At 39.0% G+C, this 22564-nt stretch overlaps 1 protein-coding gene across 5 annotated transcripts in view; it reads right to left on the bottom strand.

The window, feature by feature from the left end:
- The window catches only part of ATG7 (autophagy related 7), a 243864-nt gene that overhangs the window by 138957 nt on the left and 82343 nt on the right, over window positions 1-22564 (bottom strand). The gene's annotated exons all lie outside the window — the stretch shown is intronic.

Below are 22564 nucleotides of genomic sequence, written 5' to 3'. Positions count from 1 at the left end.
TAGAAAATCTGAATAGACTTATGAAAAGTAAAAAGAGCGAATAAGCAATCAAAAAACTTCCCACACACACACAAAAAAACTAGGATCAAGTGACTTTGTTGGTGATTTCTACTGGATATTTAAAGAAGAATTAACCAAACTTTCACAAACTCCCAAAAAACAAAAACAGAGGAAACATGTCTTAACTCACTCTCTGAGGCCAGTAGTATCCTGATACTAGAACCAGAAAAGACAACACAAAGAAATGTCCCTTATGAATATAAATGTAAAAATCTTCAGTACAGTACTAGCAAACTGGATCCAGCAACATATAAAAAGAATTATACACCATGAGAAAGTGGGATTTATCCCTGGAAAGCAAGGTTAGTTCAATATATGAAAATAAATCAATGTAATACACCATATTGATAGAATAAAGAACAAAAACCACATGATCATCTCAACAGAGACAGAAAAAGCATTCAATAAATTCCAACACCTTTTCATGACAATAAACACTCAACAAGCTAGAAACAGAAGAGAATTTCCTCAACCTGTTGCAGAGCATCAATAATCATCAACATTATACTTAATGGTGAAAGACTCAAAGTTTTCCTACTAATATCAGGAACAAGACAAGGATGTCTACTTTCACCACTGCTATTCAACACTGTATTGGACGTTTTGACTCTGGGTAACAGGCAAGAAAAAGAAATAAAAGGCATCTACCTAGATTGAATCTGGGGAATCCCTGGCGGTCCAGTGATCTCACAAGCCACACACAATGCAGCCAAAAAAAAAAAAAAAAAAAACTGGATTCAAGAGAAGTAAAACTATCTCTATTTGCAGATGACATGATCTTGTATATAGAAAAGCCAAAGGAAACCACACACACAAAACCCCTTAGAACAAAATAAGTACAGCAGGGCTGCAGGATACAAGAGCCATATACAAAAATCAATTGTATTTCTACACACTAGCAATGAACAATTCAAAGAAGAAACTAAGAAAACAACTCCACTTTCAATAGCATCAAAAAACAATAAAATATCTAAGAATAACTTTAACAAAATAATTGTAATAACACGTACACTAAAAACTACAAAACTCCATTGAAAAAAATTAAAGAACAAAATAAATACAAAGACATCCCAAGTTCAATGGCCTGCAAAACTTAATACTAGTAAAATGGTAACAATGACCAAACTGGTCTACTACTATTCAATGCAATCCCAGCTGGCTCTTAGTAGGAATGATGGATATTGACAAACTGATCCTCAAATTCATATGGAAATGTAAGGGACCTAGAACAGCCAAAATAATCTTGAAAAAGAACAAAGCTGGAGATCTCACACTTCATGATTTCAAAACTTACTAGAAAGATACAATAATCAGTACTACGTGGCATTAGCATAAGGACAGACATACAGATCAATGGAATAGAATTGAGAGTCCAAAAATAAACCCTTACTTTTTTTTTTTTTAGCAAGAGTGACAAGATAATTTAATGAAGCAAAGAACAGTCTCTTTAACAAACAGTGCTAGAACAACTGAGTATCTACATGCAGAAGAATGAAGTTGGACCCATACCATAGACCGTTATACAAAAAGTAACTGAAAATGGATTACAGATCTAAATGTAAGAGCTAAAACAATTACACTCTTAGAAGAAATCATAGTAAATCTTTATGACCTTGGGTGGGACAAAGTTTCTTAGCTATGACAACAAAACCATAGATGACCAAAGGAAACAAAAATTAAGACTTCATCAAAATTAAAAACTACTGTGCCTCAAAGGATATGTTAACAAAGTGAAAGGACAAGCTACCGGAGAAAATATTTATAAATTATGTACCTGACAAGAGTTCAGTATCCAGAATAGATCAAAACCCCTTAAACGTATCAATAAAAAGACAAACAACTCAATTTAAAAATAGGCAAAGGAATTTAACAGACACTTCTCAAAAAAAAAAAAAGCTATACCAATAGCCAACAAGCACATGAAAAGATGCTCAACATCATTTGTCTTTAGGGAAATGCAAATCAAAACCACTATGAGATACCACTTCATACTCAGTAGGATAGTTATAATAAAAAGGAGACAATAACAAGTGTCAACGAGGAAGAGGAGAATCGAAACCCTCCTACACTACTGATGGGAATTTAAAATGGTACAGGTTGTGGAAAACAGTTTTGGCAGTTTCACAAAATGTTAAGCATAGAGTTACCATGTGACCCAATAATTATACTCCTAGGTACATAGCCAGAACAACTGAGAACATTTGTTCACACAAAAACTTGTACACAAATGTTTATAGTAGCATTATCCATAGTAGCCAAAAAACTCATAATAGTCAAATATCCATCAATTGTTGAATGGATAAACATATGGTGTATCTGTACAATGGAGTATTATTCACCCATGAAAAGGAATGAAGTGCTGACACATGCTACAACATAAACGAACCTTGAAAGCATTATGCTAAGTGAAAGAAGCCATTCACAAAAGACCATGCTATAATTTTCTTTATACCAAGTGTCCAGAATAGGAAAATCCATAGAGACAGAATGTGCTTGCCAGGGTCTAGGGGAAGGTTGTGAATCGGGATACAGCTTTGTTTCGGGGGTGAAATTATTCTGGAATTAGATAGCATCATGGCTGCACAAACTCATGAATATATTAAAAAACCAATGAATTTTACACTTTAAAATGGTGAATTTTATGGTATATGAATTTTACCTTAACTTAAAAAAAGACAAACATACAATCAGCTGTTAGTATCAGGATTCAACATAGGGTGTCTATAAAGCAGCCTGCAGCCTGGCTGCAGGGAGGGAGGGTCAGAGAGATGAACTTAACCCTGCCCCCATCAATCTGTGGACTGCTAGGGAATGCTTACTCAACAATGTGTCATTTCCAATGACAGTTTTTTCGAGCTAAATAAGCACCAACTCTAGTTTATCATTTTAAAAGATTAACAATACTTCTGAAGATTCTTGGGAAAATAAAGAAATACATATGGTGAAGAGAAAGGGAGAGAAGAAAGAGTAAGTTCTCTTGAGGAGGTTTCATAACCTTCAAGTTTTGGGAAGTAGAAGAGGATCAAAGAACTAGTGGAGATCCTTTGTAGAAAATCTAACCTGCATCCTCCACCCCCGACAAAAAAAAAAAAAGGAAAAAAAAGAAAATAAGCCATGAGCAACTTTATCCAAATCTATAAAACTAACTCTTTTTAATTCTCAAAATGAGGTTTTCTCAAATAATCTGACATTACAAAATTGAACTGATTAAAAAATTGAGTTGGTTAATGAACAGGATATTATAATGACCAAAATATTTACAAATGGATGCTCTGACCAATTAATCTACTCTTCTAAAACTTATTGTAGGTCATAAATTTGAGGAGGGCTTATTTTAAATACTGATAGAAATCGACAAGAAGGCAAATTGGAAAAATGCAAAAGAAGCCACTCCAAGAATAATTACAGCCCGAATCACTCAATACATTTATTCAAATATTTACAAAGAGCCTGCTCTAGGTTACAGCTTTCTTCTGGAAATTCAGTGTTTCTGTATAAAGGGTACCATCTTTTTTTCCCCAGTGTTTTTACTGAGGTAAAATGTATATAACATAAATTTACCATCTTAACCATTGTTTTTTTTTTTTTTTTTGCGGTACGCGGGCCTCTCACTGTTGTGGCCTCTCCCGTTGTGGAGCACAGGCTCCAGACGCGCAGGCTCAGCGGCCATGGCCCACGGGCCCAGCCGCTCCGCGGCATGTGGGATCTTCCCGGACTGGGGCACGAACCCATGTCCCCTGCATCGGCAGGCGGACTCTCAACCACTGCGCCACCAGGGAAGCCCAAGAAGTATCCCTTCTTAACATTTTCATCTGAACACAAACAAGCTGAAATGCCTACAATTAAAAAAGCAAAAAAAAAAAAAAAAAAAAAAAAAGCAAAACCCAAAAAACTCTCTTACTTCCTTCCCCCTAATGCCCTTAACAATAAAAAAAATACCCTTGAAAAATACATCTCTCTATGAGTAGCGGACAAGAAAGGCGGAAAGAGGATATAATTGCATCTACTGTCATACAGATCTCACTTTAAAACAGAATTTTTAGGGATGCAACTTTTCTTAGTCATCTTTTTAAAAGACTCTAACATCCTGGAGATATTCTTCGAAGGATCATTTGGAGGATTCCATGACTTAAAAAAAAAACCAAAACAATTGAGGGACTTCCCTGGTGGCACAGTGGTTAAGAATCCACCTGCCAATGCAGGGGATATGGGTTCGATCCCTGGTCTGGGAAGATCCCACATGCCGCGGAGCGGCTAAGCCCGTGCACCACAGCTACCGAGCCTGCGCTCTAGAGCCCGTGAGCCACAACTACTGAGCCAGCGTGCCACAACTACTGAAGTCCGCATGCCTAGAGCCCATGTTCCGCAACCAGAGAAGCCACCGCAGTGAGAAGCCCACACACCACAACGAAGAGTAGCCCCCGCTCGCCACAACTAGAGAAAGCCCGCACACAGCTACGAAGACCCAACGCAGCCAAAAATAAATAAATAAAATATAGATAAATTTATTAAAAAAATAAATGGGTGAATTGTATGGTACGTAAATAACCAAAACAAGCTGTAAGAAAAGTTAATTAAAAAAATACACCTGCAACCTTAACATAAAGTAAAACTTTCTAAATTCATTTTTCAAAGTAAGTCACAAAGCACAAAAACTACAGAGCAGTGATTCTCCAACTGGAGCACGCATCAGAATCCCCTGGAGAGCTTGTTAAAACAGAGATGGGTTCCACCCCCAGAGTCTGTGATTAATTAGGTCTAGGGTGGGATCTACGAATTTGCATTTCTAGTGAGTTCTCAGATGACACAGATGCCGTGGGTCCGTTTGAAAACACCTGCTATATCCAAACAGGAGCACATTCTCTTGAGACTCAACCTGTGAAGAAGCATGTACATTCCCTTTAAATTAATGTTAAAAACTCATCTTTAGCTATTCCTCCTAAAAGAAATTACTTCGTGTGATATTACTGTTTATTTAGCAGTTTTAGTCAATCCCTTTAATAAATTCTTTATGATAAAAAGTTTTAGTACCCCTTGAGAGCCAGGTCTCATTAAAAAAACTTATTACCCCAAGTGAGTCTTGCAATGTGTGAATTTTGGTTCAGCGAATTTCTTTTAATTTGGGGGCTGATAATTATACTAGCACATATTTGGCAAGCAAGCTCCATTGAGAAAAATTAGGTACTTGATTATACTGAATTATTTTATACATTATTCTCTATCTCCATCTGCATGGCCCTTGAGGTTACTGCCATAAACTAACAGCCACTGGATGGAAATAGCCCAGACACAGATTTGGTTTGATACATGGAATACTTGGGGGAGGGGGAAGTTATGCTTGGTCCAACACTTAAAAGTCAGGTGCTTTCACATTAAAATTCAGATTTCCACGTACCCTTAAAATTAAAAAAAAAAAAAATCAGAAAATCTGGCAACGTCATTCCCAATTTTGCACATAAATAATCAGCCAGAGTTGGGCCACAGCTGCCCTTCATAGAGAATTCGAGTTCTAGCTGGCCACAGTTCCCATTCATTTCCTGTTGTCTTCAACCTAGTCCTCTCCACTCTGTTTATTGGCCTAGCCTCTGCAGGCATGTGTATTTGAGTGCTGGGCGTAAGAGGAAACAGTAGTCTCAATTTCAAAAAGTAGATATAAACTGGCTTAAATTCAGTGTGGTGTAGGTAGTTCCTTTGGACTCCGTCTCTTATGGCCTAAGGTTGTTGAGTTGTGTGATCTACCAGTAGGCCACCTCTGCTCTCTAGAAATTCTTACATTAGAAACTTTCAGGTGGATGACCATGCTCTGAAAAGCAGTTGTGTCAGGTTGAGACCCTTCACATCTGGCACAGAGAACAGTGTAAATGATGGCTGTGCCTGCAAAAACCTGCATGCAGAATGCCTATTTATTATTGTAACCTTTTTTCTTGTGAAATAACACAGAAAAGTAAAATGGAATACATAGCTTAAAATACTGTAGAGCACTCTACAGTAAACCTCTAGTACCCAGTCAAGAACATCAGCACATCAGAAGTCCCTACAAAGCCACCTCCCAATCACGACACCCTACCTGCCTTTCCGAGGTAAACACTGACTTGTATAATTTTTCCACCTAAACCTGCTTCCCTAACAATATCACTTAGTTCTGCCTGTTTCTAAAAGCCAAGTTTATAAATGTTGTCTCTTGTAAATGAAGTTAAAATTTCAATTCTATGTTTTTAAGATACATGTTCATGTGCCTTCTTTTTCCTCTTGATCAGCCTCACCAGAGATTTATCAACTTTATAGGTCCTTCCAAAGAGCCAACTCCTAGCTTTGTTGATCTTCTTTCTGCTCGTCTTTAGTAGTTTCTACCTTCTACTTGTTTTTTATTGTGCTGCTCTTTTGACTTCTTGAGACAATATTTGCTAGTTACTTTGGGGTCTTTTCTCTTTCAAGGCTATACATTTTTCTATTAAGTACTGTTTATCTATATGCTATAAATTTTATATGAAATATTTTTATCATTTATTTAAATACTTAATTTCCATTGTATCTTCTTTAACTCATTAGTTATTTAGGGTTATATATTTCAGTTTCCAAACATATGGAGATAATATTCTATTTATCTGTTACTGATTTCCAGCATAATTACATTAGAATCAGAGTACATATTTTAGGTATAATATCAATCTTTGAAATTTGTTGAGGATTAACAATCCAATCTATCATAAATTCTTGTAAGATATTACGTGCCTGCTTAAAAAGAACATGCACTTCAGTTTGGTGTAGTGTGTTCACTAGAATATGTTTATAAATCATGTTGACCAAATTTTCAATAACCTTTACAGATTTTTTTTATATGCTTCTATCATCAGTTACTGAGAAAGATCTGTTAAAATTTTCCACTGTAATTACATATTGCCTATTTCTCCTACAGTTCTGTAAAATTTTGCTTTATATATTTTGCAGCCATGTTATTAGGTACATACAAATATAGAATTCTATCTTCCTGGTGAATTAAAACTGATCATTGAAAAGTAATAGTAACACATAGTGATGCTTTTTGGCTTGAAGTCTATTTTGTCTGCTACTAACATAGCTACACCAGCTTTCTTGTGATTAGCGTTTATATTGTACACATTTTTACATCTTTATCTCCAATCATTCTGTATCCATAGATTTAAGATATACTGCTTGTATAATGCATAAAACTGACAAAATCTAGTCTGAAAAATCTTTGTCTTCCAACCAAAATAGTTAGCCAATTTATGTTTAATGTAATTACTGATGTATGAGTTTAAGTCTACCACCTCTTCTTGTGTTTTATATATTTCACTTGTTCTATGTTCCCTTTTTCTTCCTTTAAATTGCTTTCTCATTAGGGCATTCCTTTTGTTAGTTAGAAGTTATAAAATTTTTCTATTTGTTTAATGTTTACTGTATTACAACATATATGCTTGATTTGTCAAGGTGAAAAGTTAATCGACACCTTTACCCTCCTCCAAAACAATGCACAAATCTAAGAACAGACTAATTCCACTTACCGCCTCCCAACTTTTATGCTATGTTTGCCCTGTATTTTATTCTTTTTTATTTATTTATTTATTTTATTATTATTTTTTTTTTGCAGTACGTGGGCCTCTCACTGTTGTGGCCTCTCCCGTTGCGAAGCACAGGCTCCGGATGCACAGGCTCAGCCGTCATGGCTCACGGGCCCAGCAACTCCGCGGCACGTGGGATCTTCCCGGACCGGGGCACGAACCCGTGTCCCCTGCATCGGCAGGCGGACTCTCAACCACTGCGCCACCAGGGAAGCCCTGCCCTGTATTTTAAATCTCTCTGTATTGTAAAAAATCCACCACTGTATTATCTTACACAGTCAATGTTCACTTTGAGTTACCCACATATTTACCACTTTGTTTTCATTTTTTTCTACACTTCTGACCTCCCATTTGGATTACTTTTCTCCTACTTGAAGAATACCCATTAGGAATTCCTTTTGTGCAAACAACTGGTGGTAGACTCTGTTTTGTTTACATAAAATACCTTTAACCTTCACTTTTACCTCTTTCTTTTCATTCTTGAACACTGTTTTTTGCTGGGTCTAAAATTTGGGGCTGGCAACTCTTTCTTTCAGCACACTGAAAACATTATTCCACTGCCCTTTGCTTTATACTCTGTGACAGAAAAGTCACCTGTCGGTCTGACCATCACTCTTCTAAAGTTAATGACATTTCCCCCGCTCACTGCCTTAAGGTTCCTCTTTGTACTCTGTTTTCAGAAGTTTCATTGTGACGAGTCTAGGTGTGGATTTCATTTTATTTATACTGTTTGGGCTTTGTTGGGCTTCTTGGATCTTAAGTTTGAGGTCATTCATCTGTTTAAAAATGTTTAGCAATGATCCTTCCAATACTGCACTCTTTTTCTCCTCTCGTTTCTAAGACTCCAACTACATGATAGGCCTCACTCTCTTTTCTTACCTTCTCTTTTATATATTTCATTTTTTCCCCCTCTCTCTGTGCTTCACTTTGAATAGTTTCTTCTAACCAGTTCTTCAGTTCACTATTTGCTTTTCAGCTGTGTCCAACTGCCTATAAACTTGTTCATTTTGTTCTTACATTTTCAGTTCTGGAATTTGTTTCTTAATCTGCAAAGCCACAATTTAGAGTTTTCAGTCCTTGCTGAAAATAAAATTTGGTGTTTATTTCCTTTAATACTGTAAGCATAGTATTTTATACTCTGCATCTGGTAAGTCCAATACCTAGAATCTCTGTGAGTCTATTTCTGTTGTCTGTTGCTTTGGCTGGTTCTCACGTACGCTGTCTTCTCTTTTTGTGTGCCTGGTTATCTATAATTGTGGCCAGATGCTGTAACTGAAAATTTATTTGTAGAAATCATTTGAGAATAGAATCATTATACCTTTCTCTGAGAACATTTCATTGCTTTTACCTGTTACCTATGGGCATTAGCTAAATGGAATCATCTAATTCCAAGTAACCCTTATGGTTTCTGGGCCACTCAGATAATGTGAAACTCAGCTGCAGCCAATGTGAGAGTTGGTTTACTACTAGTTCACCCTTATTCCTAGACATCTCTCTTCAGGGAGTCCCAATCCAAAGTAAGGAATAGTTCACCAGGTTTCCCAGGTTTCAAAGACTCAGACTACAATTTTTATCTCCCTAACTTTGAAAGGACACCAAAGGTGAGCTCAGACTTTCAACTTCCTTTTCCTGGTCAGCAAATGACCACAAGACAAAAGTGATGCCAGTGCTAGGCTCACTCCTCTGTGTTTACACTCTCTCCCAAATCTTAACTCATCTCCTCACAATTTATTAGTTCTTAAATGTTTAAGATTAAACAAATTTTTATCTAGTTTCTTTAAGTGACTTCAGTAAGAGAGCTGTTTGAATTACATGACTTACCACTAGTTAAAGTAGAAACCTCCCAGCATTCTGTTATATGTTATAACGTTGGTACATGGCCTTAGCTTGACAACACCTACCGCAAGATGAAAAGTACAAAGTCCTATGATATTCTTTGAAGAATAGTGACAGTTCTTCTTGGTAGCAACTTACCCCTGTAGTGCAGAGCAACTACACAGGATGAGATTTCAAGTTATAGTTCCCCTTCCATCAAAAGATGAATGGATAAAGAAGATGTGGTGTGTATGTGTCTGTGTATACAATGGAATATTACTCAGCCATAAAAAAATGAAATCATGCCATTTATAGCAACATGGTTGGACCTCGAGATTATCATACTAAGTAAACTCAAACAAAGACAAATATCATATGATATCACTTATACGTGGAATCTAAAAACCAGTACAAATGAACTTATTTACAAAACAGACTCACAGACATAGAAGACAAATGTCGTTACCAAAGGGGAAGCGGGGAGGGATAAATTGGGAGTAGAGGATTAACAGATGCACACTACCACATATAAAATAGATAAACAACAAGGATTTACTGTAGAGCCCAGGGAACTATATTCAATATCTTATAATAACCTATAAGAAATACATACACCTGAACCTAACATAATATTATAAATCAACTATACTTTTAAAAACAAAGTTATAGTTCCTGTAATTTATTCATTCTATGACCCTGGACAAAGATTTGTCTGCAAAATTGGGTAGGGAAATAATACTTCCACACTTACCAGAATATCAAGTGAAGGAACATAAAAGAACTTGAAAAAGCCTATAAAATCAACTAAAATTATAATTCTCTTCCCTCCTTTCTCTGCTCCATGGGTGAACCACTCATCCATGGCTCTGGGTAATTCACCACAGCAGGCTAGTGCTCAGCTGGTAACTCAGGTCACTCATCACTGGCTGGCAACATTACACAAGACACAGTATTCCAGGAGCCAAACAAGAGCTACCTATTACTATACTACTATCTATGTTTTTAAATACTTCAGTATACATAGTGTGCTCACAGATGATGTACACACACACTCTTAACCACTAGGGGTAGGTAGGTAGTATTTCAGGTACCTTAATAAAAAAAAAATGCATACTCTAGGTATGGTTGCTTCACATTTGAAAGACTGGAAGTCCAACCTTCAGAGTCAGACTATCTTAAGTGTATCAACTACGGCTATCTAAATCTATATTAGAGGGTTCCCTAATGAGAAAAGGAGGGTAGAAAGAATTTTTCTGATTAAAATAATAGTGTTCAATATATATATGGGTTGGCTAGAACGACTGTACAGGGGCACTGAACCTTGTGTGTACATGTGGGTTGTAAGTATCTGGCAAAGCAGGCAACCTAACACTCTCTTCAGTGGCCCTCTGGGCCTAGAGCTCTGGTCCTGGGTCTGGACACTCAACAGAGAATTTCATCACCTGATCCAATGGAAAGATTAGATATATCCTGTAATGAGAATATGTCCACACCTGTCTCTACTGAACTTCTGATGCGGGCTACACAGCCAAAGCAAAAAGGTTGGGGCTTTTGTCTGTAAGAACAGGTTGAATGCCTAACTTTTGTGCCTGCTTGCTAATAAATATTCATATGTGTGGCAAAATGTGGTCTGAGTCTTGATTTTATTGTTGCAGACCACATGGTAGCATAACAACCTCTAATTATTGGAAGCTACCGATGTCTACCAAAAAGATGTGCACTGTCGGGAGCAGTGAGACTGGCTCAGTTCAGTTTGCAACAACTGTGGTGCATCAAATTTCCCAAATGAATACTGCTGGGACAGAACCTCAAAGCAGGAACATCACGCTGATCAAGCTGAGGTACTAACTTGCCAGCCTGGACCCTCTAAGAGAAAGGCTGTTTCTCTTTAGTGGGAAAACCACAGGAAGCTACGAAGACAGTCTTGGGGTGTGGGTTTTGCTGGGAGCCTGCCAAAAATACCATCATTCTGTTTCTTGGCCCCTAGAATGCAATGATACCCAAGCTTTTTCGTTTTCTTTTTTTTTTTTTTTTTTGCCTCCAATGATTTCCCCCAAACCACCTGGACTCAGTACTCTACACAAAATGATGTCACTTAAACAGTATCTGTATTCAAAGGAATATATTAGAGGCAACTATCCTACTTGCTTAAGTAAATGCAAAACAGAAGCATTTGTACTTTCAAAACAGCACTTGTCTTGGATTCTTAACAGCTGTATGTCCCTACACTCCAAATGTTTTAAAAAATTTAAGCTAAAAATTTACCAAAATAGGAAAGTGAACTACGTTTGTCATAAACAGTTTTTTGAGGAAAACCTTGGAAACTTTCACCACCCACCCTGCATCGGTGGGGCACTAGACGTTGCTCCAGCCCACACAATGTTCCTGATGGTACAGTCTGAAGACAACTCTCAGAAACACATTCCTCTTGGTATCAGGATTCCCCTTTAAAAAGACAAGTCCCCCAGGGGTAGTCAACCAACTGGTTCACCAAGGAGCTTAACCAATCTGTTCTTGAGCCTGCTAAAAATTTAAAGTAGCTGAGTAATATTCCATTGTACATATGTGCCACATCTTCTTTCTCCATTCATCTGTCGATGGACACTTAGGTTGCTTCCATGTCCTGGCTATTGTAAATTGAGCTGCAATGAACACTGTGGTACATGACTCTTTTTGAATTATGGTTTTCTCAGGGTATACGCCCAGTAGTGGGATTGCTGGGTCATATGGTAGCATGACCTGTGACCACCTAGAGGGGTGGGATAGGGAGGGTGGGAGGGAGGCTCAAGAGGGAGGGGATATGGGGATATGTGTATATATATAGCCGATTCACTTTGTTATACAGCAGAAACTAACACAACATTGTAAAGCAATTATACTCCAATAAAGATGTAAAAAATAATAATAAAAAAAATTTAAAAATCGAAAGTGGGATCTTCCTCCAACCCCAAATGAGTACACTGGAATTCTCTGAGTGTGAATTAATCCTACCACCTCATTGTCTGAGAGGTGTTTAATACGGTAGGTAAGTGAAGTGGGAGTTGGGAATCCTGGACTCTCATGCAATTTCTCTGAACCTAGTGATCTCTCTACCTGATAGACTGGTAAGCCCCCTTGCTAGCACCTTCACAGGAAGCTTGAAAGAGAGATTGGGAAAACACCCATCAAGTGATGCCAAAGGAAGGCAGAAATGCCGCAGCCAAGGCAGCTGATCCTCTCTGCTCGTGTTGCACTGGCCCACTCATGGTACAGCTCCAGCAAGAGGTGGCAAGATCAATGAGGCTAGAGACAGGCCTGTGGGCAGCAGCGTGGGGCAGGGACCAGAACAACCGCATGAACAGGCAGCAGCCTGGTGCTGTCACAGCAGCGCCACCCACACTCTCACGTCCTGGCCTCAAAGAGCACAGAGAAACTCAGAATTCAGAGGGAGCACAGGCAAGAAGTCTTTACCCTAGGTTCATGTCAGCTCCTCTCAAGTTATAGGCCCAACACTGGCCACAGATTACCTGCACAGATCTTCAGGAAATAAGAGGATTCACCCCTGCCCAGAGCTCACACTCCTGGGAACATTAAATCTCATTTCATTTTGATTAATAATTAAACCCCTAGATTAACAGCTTGCTTGAAAAGGAAAGAAAAAGACAAAGAATCTAATAGCCTGCACATTTAATATTTGCTGACCTCTTGAGGCCCATGCCCCTTTTAAAAGAATTGCTCATCCTTTTGTATTCCCCTCCTTTTTTGTCAACTTCTAAAGATGGCAAGTTTTTTTATGGCTGTAAATTACAAAATGAGTGCATTTATAAAGCACAGGGGAATGGCACCGGATCTCTGCTTGTACAAAGGAGCGATCGAAAACATTTACAGAGTGCCGCGCCCGTGACACTCGGCATACCAGCTCTTGTTTAATCTTCATCGCCACCAAAAAAGAATTTTTAACTATTTTCTACCTGAGGAAACTGAAGCTCAGGAACTTCAAGAAACTTGTCATAGGTCACGTAGTTAGTAAGTGGCATCGTCTCAAAAGCCAGTGCTCATTTCTAGTGTACAAACCATGTCCAAGTGTCCTGTTATCTTTCTGCCAGCTTGTAGTCAAAGGCTGGTATACTTGGAGTTCCTGGTACTGGGGCTCTCACTTGTTCAGACCTGCAAGCCATTTGAAGCCTCTGCAATTCTTTAAAAAATTTTAAAACTTTTTCTTGCAAATGGCTCGTTCCCTTTATTCAACACACAGCTTCAAATTACTCTTGGCCTTTTCCAAAAAAATCAAACCCACTCTCAAAGGTCAAGAATTCACCACTGCTGAGGCTACTAAGAGGAAAATATTGTGAGATCTGAAGCAATTTCCCAAGAAGAACTTGTCAACTGTTTTGAGCTACCACAGCAGAACTGAAACAAGTACAATGCCCCCCCAACCGCACTCCGCCCCCAGGGGTCACTGAAACGGCCCATTTCTTGGAACTTGCAGTCCTTCTGCAGAGAGCATGATATTGCGATGCAGGACTCATTTTTCAGGTATTAAGTGCCCACTGGAACATTCTCAATAATAGGAAGCAGTGAGTGATTAGGCAAAGAAAAGCAGATGTTGTGAAATAAAACTCTTACTCCTCCAGTAGGGCCAAGTGCTGCGTATGTGTTTTTGCTTTCTTACTTATGCATGTTATCCTACCAGGAAGTCACTGTGCTGTCAGTTATTACTATTATTTTTAAATCCACTTGCATTGTGACTGAAGTCAAGTTTGTCAGGTCAGACCGAACTAAGAGAAAATCTAGATATGGGTACAGTAGCAATCCCACGGACGGTTTCTAGTCAGGCTTTCTTCTTTAAGAAAGAGCAACGTGGAGCTCACGTTCCGTGCTCGGGATGTGTGAGGGGTTTTAATGCAACAGAGAAACATTGCCACTTCCTTCAATCCCACTTTTGTTATCATCTTCGTGAAAAAGTTGACATAAAAGGAAAGGGAAATGTGAAGTTCAACTGAGAACTAGGAAAAACCCAAGTTTTCTCTCCCGCATTTACAAACAACACAAAAATATACTTTTGCACAGATTTCTGTTCCAAGTTGGAGTGCTGATAAAGGTCTTAAACATATCCAAATGCTTCAGTAACTCGAGTCAACTGCCAAGACACCTAGGCTGTCTGGAGTTCTGACTGTGGGCCTTGTGACCATTCAACACACCCTTCAAAGTAGTCCTCATGGGGATGGGCAATCATCCCAGTGATGCTGCCGTTCCTTAAAACTCTGTTGGATGTACACTTATTTAGTGTCAAGATAGTTCTTCTAATTTACAAGATTTGCTATGTCTGTTCTCCCATTGACTGTTCACCTTTGGCACGCTTGCAGCCGTGTCAGGACCACAGAGCAGCTAGTTTCCCAGTTTTAGTCTGATAGTTATAAATTTAAGATATCTAACTTTGGTGTGTGCTTTAGCCAGCCCTTAGATACACCAGAAAACAGAAATACGTAGTTTTTTCTTCCTTGTTAAGAAAAAAAGTTTAATAAAACTTGTATGCTGGAAGAATTACTTAAAACCAGGGAAGGCCAGATACTTTAGAATTTATCACTATCACCACATAAGATGTTATATAAACAAGTTATAACAACAGTAACTTTGGGAATAGGATGTTCTCAAACAGTTCTTTCAATCTTCTATGGCAAGAAAGGCTGTAGTGATAAGTACTTTTAGAAATACCTGGACAGGATATTGGAAGACCTTTTAGAAAAAATAAAATGGACTTTTAAAAATCCTGCAGGAGAGCAACCAAAACCCTGCAAAAAGCTCACTGCCAGAATGTATCCTTTCATAAAATGTTAAGTCATCTCTGATGAATCCCAAAGGCTCCTTATTTTAATATACTTTGGAAATGATTTTGCCACACAATAACAAATCATCGAAAGCATCAACTAAAGCAAATGAGATAGTAAAAGCTGGAAAGAGGCTCAGATGAACAAATATTCAGAGCACTGAAATGTAACATTCAGTAATAGCTACCACCTATGGCTTCATGATAAATCATGCCTCTGCACGAGTAGGCAAAGAGCGTCTGCTACCAAGCCTTAGACTCCTACCCGACTGAGTTCCTGGAGGGCACAGCCTATCTTCCCATTCTTCCTGTTGTGCTGTTCGTTTATTCATCTACAAAAACACTCATTAATTTTTCTCACCATTCAAAACATATTTAACCAGTTCCTACCTTTTGCTAGGAACTAATTATCCCTTCTAAGCTTAGGAACATTTCTTGGGTCAAGATGTTTAAATAAGTTGACGTGCTTGAGGTACATAATTGTGTATTATAATTTTCCTATCTTGTCCAGAAGGATATCATCAGAAACTTCTGAGAATGTCTTACTGACCTCTGTATCATCCAAAAATATATCATGAAACAGAAGCTCCAATGTTTGTTGAACTGCTATGACAACAGTCATTAAAATAAACAACCATACATATATTTACATGAGTTTAAGTACTCAATTTGAACAGTTATATATATATTATATGCAACCTGTGTATGTATAAGCATGTACATCCATAAAATGTTTCCCAATTCAAGCTGATGGCACCCTTATTTCAAAAAACCAGCGGTTACTACCATGTTCTTCCCTCCCTACCTTACAAAGGTACTAAACAGGAGGAGAGAAGAGGGAAGACAAACGTATCGCATAAATAAGAAGAAAAGAAGGAACATGAACAGATGACAGCTGGGGCTCTTTGCCCATCTGGAGTCAAATCAATGCACCACTAAAGAAAGGACAAATAACCCTTAGAACTCTGAGCCGCTTCGCTATCTCTCCCCTCCCCTACCTGGATGCTGCTTGGCCTAAAGAAACAAAGTAGCTGATCAAGAGACTACAACAATGTCAGAGTCAGGTAACAAAACCCAGTGGTACATCAGCCCAGGCATCTCCCTTTACTACAGTTGAGGAAAATGAGTCCCCAAAGAGAGAGGGCTACTTTCCCAAGCCACACAGAGAAGTCATGGTGGGGCTGTGGCTGGCTGCACCCACATCCCCCAGGGTCTTGTCTGGGAGAGTGTGGGGATGGTACCAAAGAAAAACTCAGAGCAAGGATGCCTTCCTAGGATCCACAGGCACATTTCAGGGACTTCACAAAGCCAATGAAATTGCCTGCAAAACTGTGTGGCTTCCATTTTTCAGGGGAGCAGGTTTACTGCTTTTATCAGTCTGAACGAGGTCCATGACTCAAAAAATTTAAGAACCACTATGTCAAGGGTTGGGCTTGGGGGAAAGGCTAAAAGTGAATGAGATTAATTCTAAACTAAAAGGAACTCAGATTTTCAATAACCTGAAGCCTATGCTTGGGCCAGGCAGCCTGTGGAACCACCTAAGGAGAACACAGCCCTAAATTTTCTAGTCTGGATGTTAGAGATCCTCTAAGGAAAAAAAAAAGTGTGTTAGGACAGGCGAGGCATGTCTTTGTGACCTCAGGTGACACAGAAAAGGAGTAAGCAGCACAAACTTTAGCTACCGATTAGGTGGTCTCAGGTTAGAAGTAACTAGCAAGACTGAGTTCTCTGGAATCACAGAAAAGGTTTTGGCAGTAATAGTCATCATGAACCATGATGGAAGGTTTCTGCAGTCTTTCAAAGCCAAGGCAGACTTGACTTTCAATCAGGCCTTTCACTGTACCTGCTTGTGAACAGTGACCCCAGAAAGGGTGCCACACACCCCGGAAGACCTAATGAAATCACAGGGGTCTTTGTTTTCCTCTTATTTCTGATGTCAACATCAGTCCCAGGAGTGGGCAAAGGCCTTGGTACTTGGTCACAGGGAACTGGATACACGTCAGCCATTGCAATTTCCCTGGGAAACAGAAAATATTTTCCCCACTCTATGGATGAGGAAATTGAAGCAAAGGGAGAAACGTCCAAGGTTTTTCAAGGAGGTGAAGAGCCAAGAGCTCTGAGGTTAGGGCTTGTAGCTAAATACTCCACACTGGCTCTGGCTGGATATTCCATCTCCTTTTGGGAAGCGAGCAGTTGTGGAAGTTGTGGGAACTCTAGTTGCTAAGGACAAGATATGAGATAACAGTTTACACCACACAACTATCCATATGGAATCCATCGCACATTACAACAGGAGACTTGAGGCCTCACTAGGTAAATGAGAGAGAAAAAGGGAACCTGGGGGTTACGCATCATTTTCCAAATCAGAGATTTATGTCCCTTTTGGAAAGAAGAAGGAACACCTGGCTGCAGCCCAGTTTTGAGTAATATTTGCCACTGAGAAGCCGTATGCAGAAATTCCTGGCACAACTTTGGAGAGCTCTTCCGATGGGGCTCTGGCCGGTCCTTGTAAATGACTGAGATTTAAAACCCTATCAAATCAGAGAAGCAGAGAGTATGCTTGATGCAGCACCATAAATCCCTCTCTGCGAAGCTAATTTCAAACTTACAATAGCAATGTTCAGAGAGAAAAATTATCTGCACATACCCATAAAAGATAGGATTGTTTTTTTTTTTTTAAGCCAAGAAGGGTAGACATCAATGCCTAACAATGATCTGCGTGGCTGGAATACTGTCGATTACTTCCTTAAATATATTTTCCGATTTTTTCTGCAACGAAAATGCACTGCTTGGGGAATAAAGAATTAAATAAAAGTAAGTAAAGGAAATATAAAAGCTAGCAACTTCAAGTGTCAATAGACAGCCAGAGCTTATCTCATCCGACTGACTCATTTAACAAAAGAAAGGGAGGCGGCAGAGCGGGGAGCACCTTGCCTGTGGTCCCTCAGCTGGCCAGCAAGGGATGGAGAGCCAGGACCTGGAAATCCCCCGCCTGCCTTCCTGTCCTCTGCACCCTGCCCCCCCGCCCCCCAACGGGCTGCAGTTGCTGGATTCCTTAGGCTAGGAAACCCCTAAGCCTGATGCGAGGTGAGAAAGAGCCTCAAGTGCTAGACAAAGTACAGCCAGATTCCAGCTCAAGAAGAGCTGAAATGAAAATGGCACTCACCAAGAGGACAATGTGAAGGGAATGAGGTGTCCCAGGCTCTGTCACAACTGCTACACAGAACAACTTCATAAATGTGCCATGTTTTCTTGCCTCTGGCTGGCACACATGTGATCCCCCCACGCCTGGAATACCTTCCTCTTGTCCTCTCTCCCATGTATTTCTACAAATTCCTACTCATCCTTTAAGATTAACTTACAAGTCCCTTGCAAGACCTTCCCTGGTCTTCCCCATTTACAAAGCTAATTGGTACCAGGACACCTTAAGAAGAGGATACACCTTGACTGTAGAGCATATAACAATGTTAGGGAGATCAGCATTGGTTTATAGGTCTCCCTCACTCTTTTGATAGTATTCTTTGAAGGCAGTGGCTATTTTAATCACCTCCCTATCTCTGGTACACGGCAGGGACTCAAATGTCAGTTGAATAAACGTATGTCTAGCAGACATACGGTAAGAGTTTAACCTCTCCTTCCAAATCTACCATTTGTCTTTCTCTCCTCAACGGTGCATCTGCAGAACTTTTAGGTAATAGGTTGCTTTGGGATAGAGGTTTTTCTTTAAAGAAAGTTTAAATACTTGAGTTTAATTTTTGGCATTTCATGCTTCTCTTTTCTTAACAAAGAGAAAAGAAATGAGAGAAGAAAGGTAGGATTATATTAATATCAAAAGATAAATGGACAGGCTGACTATGACAAAGGCAAAAAGCAAGCACAGTTGACCATATGATGATACCAGCTGACACATATTCTACACCACCCTATCCCTCTCACTGCAAGACACACATACACAGGTGCACACAAAAAGCTAATAACAAGTCACTTTGGGAAGTTCAGTCATAACCTGTCAACAGGAGACCCCATCGAATAGTAAACACCAGAATGAGTATAATATTAGGGCTGCTAATGGCTAATTAAAATCTGAAGATCAGGTTTCTGGGCACATCTTGCTATATCTGTGCACTAGGCAGTCCCAGACGGTATAAAAACCAAGTTTGGGGCCTGCTTCTTCGTAATAGGCTGTTCCTGCAATATTGCCAAGGTTGTGACAGAATCGTGCGACAAGATCAAGAATCATCTGCCTGCAGTCTCCTCAGGCACAGCCCTGCTCCTGACTCTGCACATCTGAGAGAAGTCTCCAGTCAACTTCTGGGTCCCAGGAACAAGGCTACTGTTACATAAAACACCAGAAGGGGCCTAGTTTTACTCCTTCTAGGGAAAGAGAACCGTCACAATACTCAAAATACTGCTCCCCTCCCCCAAGACTGACTGGGAAGGGGTACAAGGGAACTTTCTGGCGTAATGGAAACATTCTATGTCTTGACTGAAATGTAGGTTACCTGGGCGTATGTGTTTGTCGGAATTATAGTATTGTCCCCTTAAGATTCACGCATTTCACTGTATGTAAATTTTGCCTAGAAAAAAAGAACCATGCACAATGATCAAACTCTACGTAATAGGTTTACTATCTGCAGTGGTATGGACTAGCAATTTTGGAACTACTTTCTGTGTATTCCAGGCTTGAGCAAGTTAAGTGAATATATGCAGGATACTGGGAGCCAGGTTTCTCACTGTTGGGGAAGGTAGTTACAAATATGGAAAGGGGGAAAGTTAACATTACCAAAGGGGATAAAATATATCATGTGCCTCCTGACATGAGGATACATCATCATTTCTTTGGTATTCCTGCCAAAAATTCATAACCTGAATCTAATCATAAGGAAACATTAGACAAATCCAAATTGAGGGAAATTCTACAAAATAACTGGCAAAATGTCAAAGTGGTGAAGTTAAGAAAGACAAAGAAAGGCTAAGGAACTTTTCCAGATTGAGGGAAGCCAAAGAGACATGACAACTAAATGCCCGATCCTGAACTGGATTCTGGTCTGGAGAAAAAACTTATGAAGAACATTACTGGTACAAATAACAACATCTGAAATATGGACCGTGTATTAGATAACAGTATTGTTACACAAACATTAAACTGCCTGAATTTGGTAAGTGCATTGTGCTTAGGTAAGATAAGAACCTTTTTCTTAGGAAACATATGTTGAAGTACTTAGCTACGAACAATCACCATGTCTCCAATTCACTCTCAGTTTCAACAAAAAGAGGAGAGGCAGGGAGGGAGAAGAGCACATACACACAAATGGGGAAAAATGTAAACACTTGGGGGATCTGGGTAAAGGAGTTCCTTGTACTATTCCTGCAACTTGTCTGTAAGTTTAAAATTATATCAAAATAGAAAGGTACCCCTCCAAATACCCTAACTTCCTCCCAATTACTTAGGTGAAAATCTAAAAACAACAAATTAACTCCATGTATTATAAGAAATTCTTTCAAGAATATCGGTTTCAAATCTGTACTTTTCCCTTTGGTAGCAATTCCACACAACTATTTGGCTCTGAATTCCTTTATGAAACCTAAAAAAGGACTCATATACCTTCCAATAGGGTTTTTTGAAATTCTAGTGACAGATACTATCATTTTGGAAAGTCTTACAAGGCAATAAATAGAAACTGGAATGAAAGCGACTCCTCACCACCCTCCTCCCTCCAGATTCTTCAATATTTTTTCTGGAAGATGGAACAATTCACCTGGCTGTATGCCAAGCTAAAATCAAATAGGATAAGGAACAATTTGCGTGTAGATGATTTAGCCTTCCCTGCCACAGAAGCAGAGAACTGTACTCTTCCCCACCTCAGGCCTTATAAAAAGTCTATATTTTACTGATATAAATAAGGTAATGAAGGCATTTTTACTCAGCATAGTTTATTCTACCTCCCCAATCTTTCTGTACTTGTGCTTAAATCAAGACACAAGCATGGCCTTAGTGCTAGGGGGAAAAAAAAGCAAAAATACTGAACACTACCAAAGGAAAAAATTACTTCATGGATGTCAAAGGAGAAATTTTTAAAAGTCATTTTTAGCCTCAAAGAATTTTTTTGAAACAATAACAACTATGATATGACTCAGTATAAAAAATATTATGCTAAGTATGAATTAAGAAAAATTCACATGCACAGAGATGAAAATGTAATTGGATTTGTCATTTCAAAGTATTAATGCTGGGTTTGCAGATAATAGAGAATGACATCCTCCTAAGCGAATAAATAAGTTAGCCAAGTAAGTAAATGCTGTGTTTCTACTGTAAGGAAATACATGCACCAATGAAGCAACCTTTTCAGCACAAAAGAAATTTAATACCCAGACCACATGAAAAGTGATCCCTATGGGAATAGCACAGCTGTTAAAATCCAAGTCAGTTTGTATTAAATCGTCCAGCATGTTTATGTAAAGCAGGACTCTCAGAATGACCACCAAGGGGAAATAATTTTGCTAACAAAAAAGTAATACCTATAATTAATTTAATGCTTACAATAAGTGTGAAAGAAAATGCAAAGCTATTCTCTTTCAAAGAATATAAGGGACCTCAGCTAGCTGGTATGCTTGTGATCCTTTTGTAAACAGTACCTCAAGGGCTAATTTAATTAGAAATAGAACAAGAAAAAATGAGTGTTTGCATTTCACTTAGAGAACCCAATTATCCTTATTTCATTGACTAACCAGATTTACATAAAGCCACAGAAAAACCTCTGGCACCGGTGCCAAACAATTTCAATATGAAAATTAATACTGCCAAGTTATTTTGAGACCAATTAGCTTAGCCATTCAAAGAAAAAAATGTGCTCCACTGAAGAGCACGTAATCCTAAAACCTGCATTTCCGAAGACAGAAGTGCACACAGACGTCCTTGAGGCCCTCACTTGAGAAGATAGAAGATGCCTTAAAGAACCTACAGAAAAAAGGAGCTCACGGATAACTACTAACAAACAGCTTTAAATCTCAACAGAGACACTTGGGATGCATAACGATAGAACAGGAGCTTACTTTACTTTTGAAGAAAAGAGAGAACGAGCTACTCTAAGTTTTTGAGCACCTAAAATTAACCAAATTTATCAACATTGTTTGTCAAATCTGAGTTAACTTTTTTTAACTTTTTTTTGGCCGTGCCGCACGGCATGTGGGATCTTAGTTTCCTGATCAGGGATCGAACCCGTGCCCCCTGCATTGGAAACTCGGAGTCTTAACCACTGGACCACCAGGGAAACCCCCTGAGTTAACTTTTTAGAGAGACTGA

The sequence above is a fragment of the Delphinus delphis genome, chromosome 10 (assembly GCF_949987515.2).
Source record: "Delphinus delphis chromosome 10, mDelDel1.2, whole genome shotgun sequence".
In the NCBI taxonomy this organism is placed as follows: domain Eukaryota; kingdom Metazoa; phylum Chordata; class Mammalia; order Artiodactyla; family Delphinidae; genus Delphinus; species Delphinus delphis.
The sequence above is the reverse complement of the archived record's forward strand: the minus strand, read 5'-3'. Positions and strand labels throughout refer to the sequence as shown.